Here is a 13,366-nt window from a genome sequence, read left to right on the forward strand (position 1 = left end):
AACCAGATTAAACTGTAAGTCAGTATAGCCATTTACTAGTGGTGAAACCAGATTAAACTGTAAATCAGTATAGCCATTTGTTAGTGGTGAAACAAGATTAAACTGTAAGTCAGTATAGCCATTAACTAGTGATGAAACCAGATTAAACTGTAAGTTAGTATAGCCATTAACTAGTGATGAAACCAGATTAAACTGTAAGTTAGTATAGCAATTTACTAGTGGTGAAATTAGATTAAACTGTAAGTTAGTTTAGCCACTTACCTGTGATAAAACCAGATTAAACTGTAAATCAGTATAGCCATTTACTAGTGGTGAAACAAGATTAAACTGTAAGTCAGTATAACCATTAACTAGTGGTGAAACCAGATTAAACTGTAAGTCAGAATAGCCATTAACTAGTGGTGAAACCAGATTAAACTGTAAGTCAATATAGCCATTTACTAGTTGTGAAACAAGATTAAACTGTAAGTCAGTATAGCCATTTACTAGTGGTGAAACAAGATTAAACTGTAAGTCAGTATAGCCATTTACTAGTGGTGAAACAAGATTAAACTGTAAATCAGTATAGCCATTAACTAGTGGTGAAAAAGATTAAACTGTAAGTCAGTATAGCCATTAACTAGTGGTGAAACAAGATTAAACCGTAAGCCAGTATAGCCATTTACTAGTGGTAAAACAAGATTAAAGTGTAAGTAAGTATAGCCATTTACTAGTGGTGAAACAAGATTAAACTGTAAGTCAGTATAGCCATTTACTAGTGGTGAAACCAGATTAAACTGTAAGTCAGTATAGCTATTTACTAGTGGTGAAACAAGATTAAACTGTAAGTTAGTATAGCCATTTACTAGTGATCAAACCAGATTAAACTGTAAGTTAGTATAGCCATTAACTAGTGGTGAAATTAGATTAAACTGTAAGTCAGTGTAGCCATTTACTAGTGGTGAAACAAGATTAAACTGTAAGTTAGTATAGCCATTTACTAGTGATCAAACCAGATTAAACTGTAAGTCAATATAGCCATTTACTAATGGTGAAATTAGATTAAACTGTAAGTCAGTATAGCCATTTACAAGTGGTGAAACCAGATTAAACTGTAAGTCAGTATAACCATTTACAAGTGGTGAAACCAGATTAAACTGTAAGTCAGTGTAGCCATTTACTAGTGGTGAAACCAGATTAAACTGTAAGTCAATATAGCCATTTACTGGTGGTGAAATTAGATTAAACTGTAAGTCAGTATAGCCATTTACTAGTAGCGAAACCAGATTAAACTGTAAATTAGTATAGCCATTTACTAGTAGCGAAACCAGATTAAACTGTAAATCAGTATAGCCAGTCACTGGTAATGAAACCGTAAGTCACTTTAATAACCATTTACTTGTGATGAATCCAGATACAACTTTTTTTCAGTACAACCCTTTACCAGTGTATTGATTGTATCGAACTTTATTCATAGTTCGCTACGCTACATACGCCTTTTTTAAAATTTTCACTTTGTTTTTCCTTTTTTTTTGAAAGACATAAGATCAAATCATCTCAAGTGAGAACAAACCTCTTCGACTTTTAAACTTACACATGGATCAAATCTACTTTCATTGATCTAAGAATGCTTATTTATTTTCTGTTTACACACCATTTTACTGTTTACTACAGCAGTTTACATGTTTTTTGTTGCTTCTTTGCTTGTTTGTTTTGAAATTAAGCACAAAGCTACAGAATCTGCTATCTGTTCTTTCCCTACCACATTTATCGAAACCTGATTTTAGCGGCTTCAGTCTGCAGTCATACCGCTGTACCATTAGTGAACATTTATTGTTGCCCCTCGCTAGTACAGCGGTATGTCTCCGGATTTACAACACTAAAATCAGGGGTTCGATTCCCCTCGGTGGGCTGAGCAGATAGCCCGATGTGGCTTTGCTATAAGAAAAACACAAACACACACACACATTTATTGGTGCACCAGTATGAAACTATTCTAGGTATCCTTCATTTAGTCGTGGCCCAGCATGGCCAGGTAGTTAGGGCACTTTACCCGCAATCTGAGGGTCACAGGTTCGAATCTCCATTCCATCAAACATGCTCGCCTTTTATAGTGTTGGGGCGTTATAATTTGACGATGAATCTTACTATTCGTTGATAAAAGAGTAATTAGCTCAAGAGTTGACGGTGGGTGATGAATACTAGCTGCCTTCACCCTAATCTGTAACTGCCAAATTAGCGAAGGCTAGCGCAGATAGCTCTCGTGTAGCGTTGCACGAAATTCAAACCAAACTTTTAGTTGTGCTATTGTTTGGATTTCGTTTTGTTCGCCGCCAGAAACATCGTCTACAGAATGTAACATACTTTTACATGAAATGTCACATTGTAACAAGGTAAGCGTTTTGTCATCAGCTACGGTATTGTGTGTCTCGTGTTTCAAAGAAACCATACATTGTGGAAGATTTGCTATAACGAAGGTACAAGCATGAATTTCGAACTACATTCAGCTTCTGTTTACACCTACTTAAAATGCACATTTTTACAAGCTTGTGTTGTAGACTTTGTCTGACAATGTTAACATCAAACTATTCGTGATTATATTGAAATTTACTCAACATCCACTATTGAAAACACAGTAATGGTAATTATGAGAAACAAAGAGAAGCCTAAACGATGACTAACATACACATACGCTTTCTTTTATCTGCTTTTCTTTAATACGATCTTATCTGAGATTGTCAGTAAAAGAAACCCTAAACTGTAATTTTTTTCTTGCTTCACTTGTAATATTTTGTAAACACGAAAATTTTGACAATTTCTCCATATTCCAAACTGTACGTTTTTGTTAACCATAACACAATTCCGATGTTTAACATTTGTTTACGCATTATTCTTAAAATAGAATTATTTGCTACTGCCATTAGTATAGCGGCCCGGCATGGCTAAGCGTGTTAAGGCGTGCGACTCGTAATCTGAGGGTCGTGGGTTCGCAGCTCCTTCGCGCCAAACATGTTCACCCTTTCAGCCGTGGGGGCGTTATAATGTGACGGTCAATCCCACTATTCGTTGGTAAAAGAGTAGCTCAAGAGTTGGCGGTGGGTGGTGATGACTAGCTGTCTTCCCTCTCGTCTTATACTGCTACATTAGGGACGACTAGCACAGATAGCCCTCGAGTAGCTTTGTGCGAAATTCAAAACAAACAAACAAACAAAGCCATTAGTATAAAACGAAGTATTTATTAATCTTTTATTAGTAGGTGTGTAGATTCATTGCTACCAATACATTGTTTTATTAAAAACAAAGTTTGTAATTTTTCTGCTAAATTATTTCTATTCATGGTCATGCCATTCACATTTGTTTTTTCAATAGAATACTGTATTTGTATTAAAACTACATTGATAAAAGAGTAATTAGCCCAAGAGTTGACGGTGGGTGATGAATACTAGCTGCCTTCACCCTAATCTGTAACTGCCAAATGTATAACACTGTATTTGTATTAAAAACTACAGTGTGTTATTTCACATAATAATAAACGCGTGTATTTTTAGCATGGGCTAGCTGTAAACGTGATGATTGGTGTGCGGTTCTGCTGATCTGAATGTTATAGGTTCGAGTCTCGATATGTAGCTAATTGTGCTCTGCACTTGCACATGCAGAAATATTATAACTGTAAAAGTCGGTTAAGAGGGCCGCGTGGGAAGCTGCTACTGATTGGGTTGCCCTCTTGCTAGTCATCAGTTCTAAATTAGGGATGTCTGTGCCTGAGCGTAGGGTCTCTGACCTGAGTTTTATAGCTCATGTGTTTCGCAAGGTGCCCTTCGGACTGAAAACAAGAAGCCCCGTTTTTATGGCTTTTACAAACAGCGATAAGTTTACGGATTTACAGCGATGGACGCAGTTGATAGCCCAGTGCGGCTTTGCTCTGAAGGAACCAAACCAAACAAACCAAAATAATATGTTCTCATAACAAGCGATTCTGACCATTTTGGTTTTATTTTATTACTTTACAACACAACAGCTGATGTTATAATAATGACCAGCTTACGATTTATTTATGATAAGTTTTATAAAACAAAAAGAGAACAACAATTATAGTAGTCCTACAACAGATCTTAAATTGTTATCACTTCTTAACACGTCCAATATCATTGAAATATTGTTTGAACTGATTGCTTAATTTGATATATTAAAAATTAAATTATATACCTAGGTTCTTTTAAAAATCGAAACACATTTCCTTAAAATAGTCGAACTTTACCTTCGAATTTACGCTCCACCACTGTATGCATGCTTTTTAATGTCACTTCTCCGATAGGACAGCGGTAAGTCTTTGTACTCACAACGCCAAAATTCGGGTTCGATTCTCCGAGGTGGACATGGAAGATAACCAAAGGTACCTCCTCCCCAGTGGCACGGCGGTATGTCTGTGGACTTAAAACGTTAGAAATTGGGTTTCGATACCCGTGGTGAACAGAGCACAGATAGTCCATTGTGTAACTTTGTGATTACCAAGAACCAGAAAAACGAATATAATATCACCTTCATGTTAACATTCGAGAATACCTTTTACATGTCACACATACCAGAATTAATAAAACAGTGGTCTTTTTAATCTACCAAACGTATATCCATATAAGCTACTTCGTTTCATCCATCGTTTTTTTTTTCTTACTCGAAATTTAGATTGAGATGAAAAATAGAATTTTTAATGCCATCGTCGAATCAAAAGGCTGCAGAATACATTTCGAGGAAAACACATTGTTAGAGAGGGGTTTTAGAGGAGCAGGGGTGATTTGGGAGTTTCTACTGGGAAGATTGAAATACAAAAAGAAGAATAGCATATGTCAACTTGATTTTCTGACATCATTATAGAAATATTCGTCACTGAGCGCGAACTGCAATGATAAAACGCAAGTCCAATTAAATAGATAATGAAACAGTTAAATTGAATTATGGGAAATGGAAAGAGAGATGAACCAGAAAAGTGAATTAAGTATAGTGACGGGTGTAATTAAAATTAGAAGTTAAGTTTTTGAAGTTTCAAATCTTTATGTATTTCAAACTGTATAATCTAAAATACTGCGTCTATCATATTGCGAGTCAAGCGCCAATGGTTATAGAAAGGGTAAGATAAATTTATAATCGCTGTTTTTTTTTTCTAATTTTGTGCAAAGCTACTCAAGGGCTATATGCGCTAGCCGTCCCTAATTTAGCAGTGAAAAAAGACAAGAGGGAAGGCAGCTAGTCATCACCACCCACCGCCAACTATTGGGCTACTCTTTTACAAACGAATAGTGGGATTGACCGACACATTATACCCCCACACGGCTGAAAGGACGAGCATGTTTGGTGCGAGGAGGATTCGAACCCGCGACCCTTAGATTACGAGTCGAATGCCTTAACCCACCTGGCCATCCCAGGCCTAATCGCTATCTCGTCAATTTCAAAAGTTGAAATTTAAATATGTATTGAATTAAATGTTTGTTTTTGAAAATTAAATATTTTATTAGCTTTGTACTTAACTCTAGAATAATTTAATTATATGAATGACAAGAGCTGGCTTTAAGATTTTTTAAAATTTATTGATTAATAGTTTTAGTTTAGTTGAGAATATGGAACAGCCGAGATGGACCAGTAGGTCCGCGTTGTTCCAAAATGTTTTGCTATAATTGTAAGAAATTTATATATATAGTCAAAAATCAGAATAAACCACCTTCAGTAAAACAACTGCATTTTGAGCTTAAATTTCATTTTAACTGTGATTTCCCGCTCCGGCATGGCCAAGTGTGTTAAGGCGTTCGACTTGTAATCCGAAGGTCCCGGGATCGAATCCCATTCGCACCAAACATGCTCGCCCTTTCAGCCGTGGGGGCGTTATAACGTGATGGTCAATCCCACTATTCGTTCGTAAAAGAGTAGCCTAAGAGTTTGCGGTGGGTGGTGATGACTACCTGCTTTCCCTCTAGTCTTACACTATTCGTTGGTAAAAGAGTAGCCCCAGAGTTGGCGGTGGGTAGTGATGTCTAGCTTCCTTCCCTCTAGTCTTACACTACTAAATTAGGGATGACTACCACAGATAGCCCGCGAGTAGCTTTGTGCGAAATTCAAAACAAACAAAGAAATTGATTTCCCCTTAGGTTACTTCCTTATGAAGGAAAAATGGAAAAGTATTTTCTTTTAGGCTTAAAATATAGCTTCATTTGCATGACATGCTTTTACATAGCACATGCTTTTGTATATTTGTTTGTGTTTGAAAACTCTGTTAACACTGACATGATTACGTCTATACAACGTTTAATGGCTTGTTTTACAGCGAACTTTATTTGTTTAAGTTTAAAGATAGGTAGCGAAAATTTGCTTTGGCCGTTCTTTTTTTAGAATGATTCATTATTCAGCATCAACGAACACCTCTTCTAAAAAATCGATCGACTCTCCCGGAATGTGGACATAAAGCTCAATTACCTCTAAAGTTGAAGGCTTGCTATGCAAATTACAAAGGCTGACTGAAGTTAGAAATGAGAGAAGTAGTAACAGAACTTGTTTACTGTTCGGAGTTCAACCATCCTATTTGAGTCAACGTTTCTCAGCTTTGTATGTTCCAAGAACCATTTCTTCAGGGACTTTTGGTCTCAGTGGACTCGACTGGATCGAAGAACAGAAAGTCTAAACAGGTAAGACCTACTTAAGTTGTTTTCCAGACGAATGGTAATAGCATTTCGTGCAGGGAAGTGTGGCGTATAAGTTTTTAGGAATGTTTCCATGGAGGCATGCAAAAAATCACCGAAGACTTCACACTTTTGTTTTGATATAACGAGTTTCAAAGTGTGACAAACATTTCAGAAGTAAAATTAATTAGTCATATAATTGTTCCACAATATGTCATATAGAAAATTTATCCAAGGCATCATAAATATATATGTAACTTTTCGGATAACTTAGCCAAAAATAAACAAATAAAATCGGGTTTAAATTATGACATGAGAAGAGTAGCTCCTACCCTAGTAAGTGACGTAAAGATTGACAATACAAAGGCAGTGATACACCGCATATTTACCAAGTTTTATCTTTCTTTACTTGTCTAAAATTCGAAATGAAGATATCAGAGTTAAATAAATACATATTAAGACAAACATTGGGAGAGTTAAAGCCAAAAACACCAAACATCTAAACTTATCGTTCGCCATCGTAATGAAACTGAAAATAAGGTAAAGTAATTAAATGAATAGATGGTGTATCCACACATCTTTGTGGGTCCTGTATTGGCGGATACCTCTTTTACTAGGAGCTTATTTGTCTGTCTTATGTGTTTGGCGCTTTTCTTTGACCTATTCTTTTGAAATTTATAATATATATACATACTAAAGGCCCGGTACGACCAGGTGGTTAAGGCACTCGACTCGTAATCCGAGGGTCGCGTGTTCGAATCCCGGTCACACCAAACATACTCGCCCTTTCAGCCGTAAGAGCGTTATAATGTGACGGTCAATCCTACTATTCGTTGGTAAAAGAGTAGCCCAAAAGTTGGTGGTGGGTAGTGATGATTAGCTGCCTCCCTTCTAGTCTTACACTGCTAAATTAGGGACGGCTTGCGCAGATAGCCCTCCAGTAGCGTTGCGCGAAATTCAAAAACAAACAAACACTACAGACATTACTTAAATTTGTGAAAAAAAATCCAGATATTAATTCCTTCTATAATTTAAAATCAATTAACTACTAGGTTTCATTAAAATATTTTTGTTTTAAGAAATAAGATTGGTATGATACATTTCTGACAATTTTATGGTGATAAAATCCACATGCCTCAGCAAAATGTATTCTTAAATTCAAGTATTATTTATTAAACAATAATGACTGAAAGTGTAAAAAAGTCTTAAATATTGAATGAAAATCAGAATACAACTACGTACACTAAATATTAACAAACAAGCATTAACAAATTAAAATAAATATGTTACAATCATCTGTACTAAAACATAATGAAAAACTGACATATTTGGCCTTTCAAACATACGAAAATATGTCCGTATGTCCTTCGTTATCAGCAAATACGAACCATGTTTGGCAGAACAATGAGAAACAATGTTCTTCATATGCCTATTTTGTTTCCTCAAAATACGATACTTTTTTACAGAGTATAGCGCAAACACAGCGATAGACATCGGTCCCCATGTTAGTGAATAGGGATTTTTTGGTTTTTAGTGGCATTGCTGTGACTTTGACCCTTCAAAAACTAACAATTTTTAAGTTAGATCATAGTCCAAATGTATTCGACGGAGGTAACAAACTCATAAAATAAGTTATACGAAAAAATATTTTTATGTTTTTACAATTTCTCACTCACTTTCAACAGCTCCCAACCCCAGTATCTCAGTGGCAAGTCTGAAGGCTTATAATGCTAAAAACGTATTTTTGATAACCGTGGTGGGCACAGCACGTATAGTCCATTGCTTAGTTTCATGCTCAACAACAAACAAACAAGCACTTTCAACAAATTAGGAGTCGAGCTTCCTTAACAGCACACATAGCCCATTGTTTAGTTTCATGTTCAACAACAAACAAATAAGCACTTTCAACAAATTAGGAGTCGAGCTTCCTAAACTATTTGGTTTACCTGATTTGTGATGTTCAAATTCACGGTTAGGCTACACTGTGAGAGGGTAAGCGAGCATCTTTTGACATATTAAACTAACATTCACAATGGTAATGACTAACTGAAGCGATTTAAACATCTAATGATCTGAAAGAGTTAAATTTAAAAGCCTAGTAGTTTATAAATCAGAAAGATTTGATATGTGTATAATACTGATGAAAAGATTTATGAAATTTTAAGGCATAGAAGGTTTCTGAAAGTAACTCTACATCACTGCTTGGATCACTGGTTTAAAAAAAGTAAAATTTTACAGGAATATAGAAAATACTTTAAACAGTTATTGTTAATTAAATTCAAAGTTAACTCAGTGTACGGATAACAATGATATATTGATTTCTCGGGATTATTTTGTTGAATTTGAATATTATGAAGAAAATCCAGTTAATGAAATGGAAGATATTTTAGACGTTAATGCTCTCTTTATTATAATTAATTTAAATTAAGGGTATTAATATTTTGGCTCAACTTGCTTTATAGAGGGATTATCTAGGAAAACAACACCCCTCTTATTGTACCCTCGATGACTCACCTGTAACCTATACTATAGGAAGAATTTCTTGTGAAACTTAAGTTTACTTTAGGTTACTTGGGATTAGTTGTCTAGAACAATATTTTTTATGCGATAAACCTCAACGTTTATAAACTAATTGAAAATAATGTCGTTAGAAGATAAAATAAAACTTCAAGAAACTGAATAATGATAATAAAAACAAAGACGCTTGTTATATACATATTGTTCTGCAACACGTGTAACCCTCACGAAGAAATACACAATTTTCATCAGAATGGTCGATTTTAAAATATAAAAGAAAAATTAGGTGATTGCATTTAGAATTTTTAAATTAATTTATTGAAAAAGATGTTGAGTGTATTATTTGTCAAATTGGTTTAGAAGATCTTTTTTCACTTCAGTTAGTTTGTTTGTTTTGAATTTCGCGCAAAACTACTCAAGGACTATCTGCGCTAGCTGTCCTTAATTTACCAGTGTAAGATTAGAGGGAAGGCAGCTAATCATCACTACCCACCGCTAATTCTTTGGCTACTCTCTTACCAAACTTGCTCACCCTTTCAGCCGTGGGGGCGTTGTATGTGACGGGGATTCAAACCCGTGACCCTCAGATTAGGAGTCTAGCGGCTTAACCCACCTGATCATGCCGGGCCTTCACTTTTGTCAAATTACATACAATACACTAAACAACAAAAATTGGAACTGAAATCAGAGGAATGAAAGCAGTTGAATATCTTTAGGTACCGACATTTCTGGAAAACTTCCTGGGATGACCTGCTATGTGAAGGTGAAAAAGAAATTACTGAACTTCAACGTTACCTTAAAAACTTTTGTATCTAAGGGAACAATAACATTATAGACACCACCAGTGGCACATCGACATGTCTGTCACATCTCTAGAAACTGGGTTCGATCTTCGTGGTGGGCAGAGTATAGACAGACCTTTATGGAGTTTTGTGCTTAATTCCAAACAAACAAACATCACAGAAAGTATAGGCAGGCTTTCTTTACTGCCTTATTACCAAGAAGTATATAACCTCAATAAAAATAGATTGAACAATTAAGTTATTTTAATATGATTTCTCTTGAGTTGAGTAAATGATTTTTGTTTTACTTTTAAAGAAGACATTTACTGACACATGTCTGGAACTGTTATAGGAATTGCATTTACATCTACACGTACTGTATTAACGATACGTTTTATAAACCACTAACTTTTTTTTATTTAACTTTTCAGCCACTATCTTAACAACCTAAACTTAAATACGTGTATAATTTGTTGAGATTAGAACGAATACAATAGTTCTGGTTTTCCTGTCATTACCTCGAGAGTAATACCAACGTGGTTTAATGTAACTCAATTTATTCAAGGGAAAGAAGATAAAAAATTCTTAATAAACATCTTATCTTAACACAGTATATCCTTTAAGTGCTTTAGTTGTTACCCACGTAATACATTGCATCCTATATAAGTGCTTTAGTTGTTACCCACGTAATACATTGCATCCTATATAAGTGCTTTAGTTGTTACCCACGTAATACATTGCATCCTATATAAGTGCTTTAGTTGTTATCTACTGAACACAGTACATCCTCTAAGTGCTTTAATCGCTATCTACTTAACACAGTGCATCCCTGAAGCATATTAGTTGTTATCTACTTAACACAGTATTTAGTTTTTATCTCTATAACAAAACATATCCTCCGAGTGCTTTAGCTTTTGTTAGTTGCGTTCCACAATAAATAAATAACGTTGCTGAAAATAATCTAAAAGTTGTTCTTTCCAGAGGATAAACTTACGGATATTTAGCTAAAAAACAATCTAACAAAATTTTAACGAAAAGTGTTTTTCTACACTTTAAAGAAATAATCGTTACATATACCATTAAAATGTATACTGAGCTATTATCTGTGAGATTTATTCCAATGTAGATATTTTCTATCAGTACAGTGTTTCAAAATGTTTGTTTGTTATGAATTTCGCGCAAAGCTACACGATGGCTATCTGCGCTAGCCGTCCCTAACTTAGCAGTAAAAGACTAGAGTAAAGACTGTTAGTCATCATGCTCACCGTCAACTCTTGGGCTACTATTTTATCAACGAATAGCGAGATTAACTGTAACTTTATAACGACCCCACATCTGAAAGAGTAAGAATGTTTGGTGGGACAGGTATTGGAACGCGCGACCTTCAGATAACAAGCCCAGCGTCCTATGTACTTGGTCTGACAGGCCATTTCAAAATGCACAGCTTTCAAAAATATACATTTCGAGGAAACGTCTATTTTGGGAATATGAGTAAAATTTACGTTGACATCAGCTACAAAATTATAAAAGTTGTTCTCTCTTATGTAGGCAATTTTTTCTAAGGAAATTTTAATAACTATTTGGGAAAATCGTTGTTACTTTTGAAGTTTCAATAATAGGAATACATAATTTTTTTAGAAAACATTTTTGTTTATTGTTTATTTTAGTTTTAACTGAAATATGTTAGGGTTCTTGAAGCTTTCAACACATGAAACCTAATGTCTTGAACTGATTTTGGTGAACTAGATGTTCGGTTTTTGGATTCTTTAAATTTTAAAACTAATGAAAAATATTTCTGTCAGACTTTAGTTCCTTACTATCAACGCTAGCTGCCTTCCACCTCGTCTATTACCTCAAAATTATGGACAGCTAGCGTTGATAGTAAGGAACTAAAGTTCCTCTAATTACGACTCGAGTGCCTTAACCACCTGGCCATGTTGGGCCTAGAAAAAAAGAACTATGCAAAACTCATAAATTGCGTATGAAAACGAAACTGTCATTGTATAAATGTTATCTACATGTAAAGACAAATGTGTCAGAAACGTGTTTCTGCTTACAACCTTCAAGCAGTTTGGTGGAATCTATTATACACATAATTCAGTATATATGCTCACAAACATGGAATCAGAATAACACACTCATATAACACATATATGTGGGTTTATAACACACTCATGTTTCGCTATAGTGCTAAACAAATTGGTTGCGTGAAAGAAAGTTAGAATTTATTGTTAGAGGAAAATAGAAACGAAGCTTGTTACATCTATTGAGTGACCTCAATAGCATAATTATAAGACCTGAACGATAAAGTTACGTTTGAAGTATGAACATAATTGTGGCTACGCTACGTGTATTTCACATTCAAAGCGAACAACAATCGTATATTGTTTTATGTTTATAATATGTGCAAACTCGTTTCCTTTCAACTGGTGTTTAACACAATTTTTCTATGTCATGTAACAACAATTAGGTGTGTCCTAATCAGAAATCTTTAGTTCTGAAATAAACAATTGGGCTAATACAAGTACTAGCAGCCAAAGTTCAGTTATTAAACAATGTTTTTTGTAAGGTTATTAGCACAGATGCATATGAGTTACACCTCTATAGTTCTAAGTAGTTAGCAAGCCTCTCAGTTGTACCTAAATAAGTTTGAAATTATTTCAAATTCATTTAATAAATCAACTGTGGTTATGTCAGAACAAAACAATTATCTGTTGTATTTTTAAATTGATATAAAGTTCATGTAATCTGTCGTGATCATTTATTGAACAAAATAATTGGAGAAAACAAGTCTATACGACACAATGTCTTTTGTTCACATTTAATATATGTATTTCATCACTCCAAGTAGAAGCTATGAAACCTAATATTTCCCACTCAGTAGTTGCTTGTATACCTAGTTGCCAGGTCGTTTTTTTTCACTTACTAATAACTTACCAATCTACCATAATTATTACTATAATAGATCTGATATGAGAACAAAAACAATTTTTTTCCTTACACGTTAAATAAACCTACTATGACGAATAATAATGTTTTTTGCTTAAATTTTAATAAAAGTGCATAGTGTTGTTACAAAATACTCACCATTTCAGACATCAAATGATTATTTCTATACTTCAAGCTTTCGATTATTAACATGCTTTCAAATTGTCATCGCATCATAAAGGTTTCTGTTTACATGTTGATCAATTTAACGTCTACTACGATTCCTCTCCTGCTGATGTCTTAACAAGTCTACTGTCTTCTCTTGTTGGGCTGACAGATGTTCCAATCTTAATTTTTTTTTTACTTGTTCACACATTAATGATCGTACAATTTCGCTACAAAGAATCCACTCTCTAACGCGTTTAAAACTTCTTTCATCTTAAATATGCTTCCCTTATTAGCGAATTACTAAAGTTACTATTACACCGCAATCAC

At 34.6% G+C, this 13,366-nt stretch overlaps 1 long non-coding RNA gene across 2 annotated transcripts in view; it reads left to right on the forward strand.

Moving 5' to 3' along the window:
- LOC143254537 (uncharacterized) overlaps nucleotides 1-13,366 on the forward strand; it is a 66,468-nt gene that overhangs the window by 24,297 nt on the left and 28,805 nt on the right. For both annotated transcript variants that reach the window (XR_013030242.1, XR_013030241.1), the window contains exon 2: nucleotides 6,358-6,650. This is a non-coding gene — a long non-coding RNA (uncharacterized LOC143254537). The remainder of the gene's footprint in view (nucleotides 1-6,357; nucleotides 6,651-13,366) is intronic.

The sequence above is a fragment of the Tachypleus tridentatus genome, chromosome 6, assembly GCF_004210375.1.
Source record: "Tachypleus tridentatus isolate NWPU-2018 chromosome 6, ASM421037v1, whole genome shotgun sequence".
NCBI classification, from domain to species: Eukaryota; Metazoa; Arthropoda; class Merostomata; order Xiphosura; family Limulidae; genus Tachypleus; species Tachypleus tridentatus.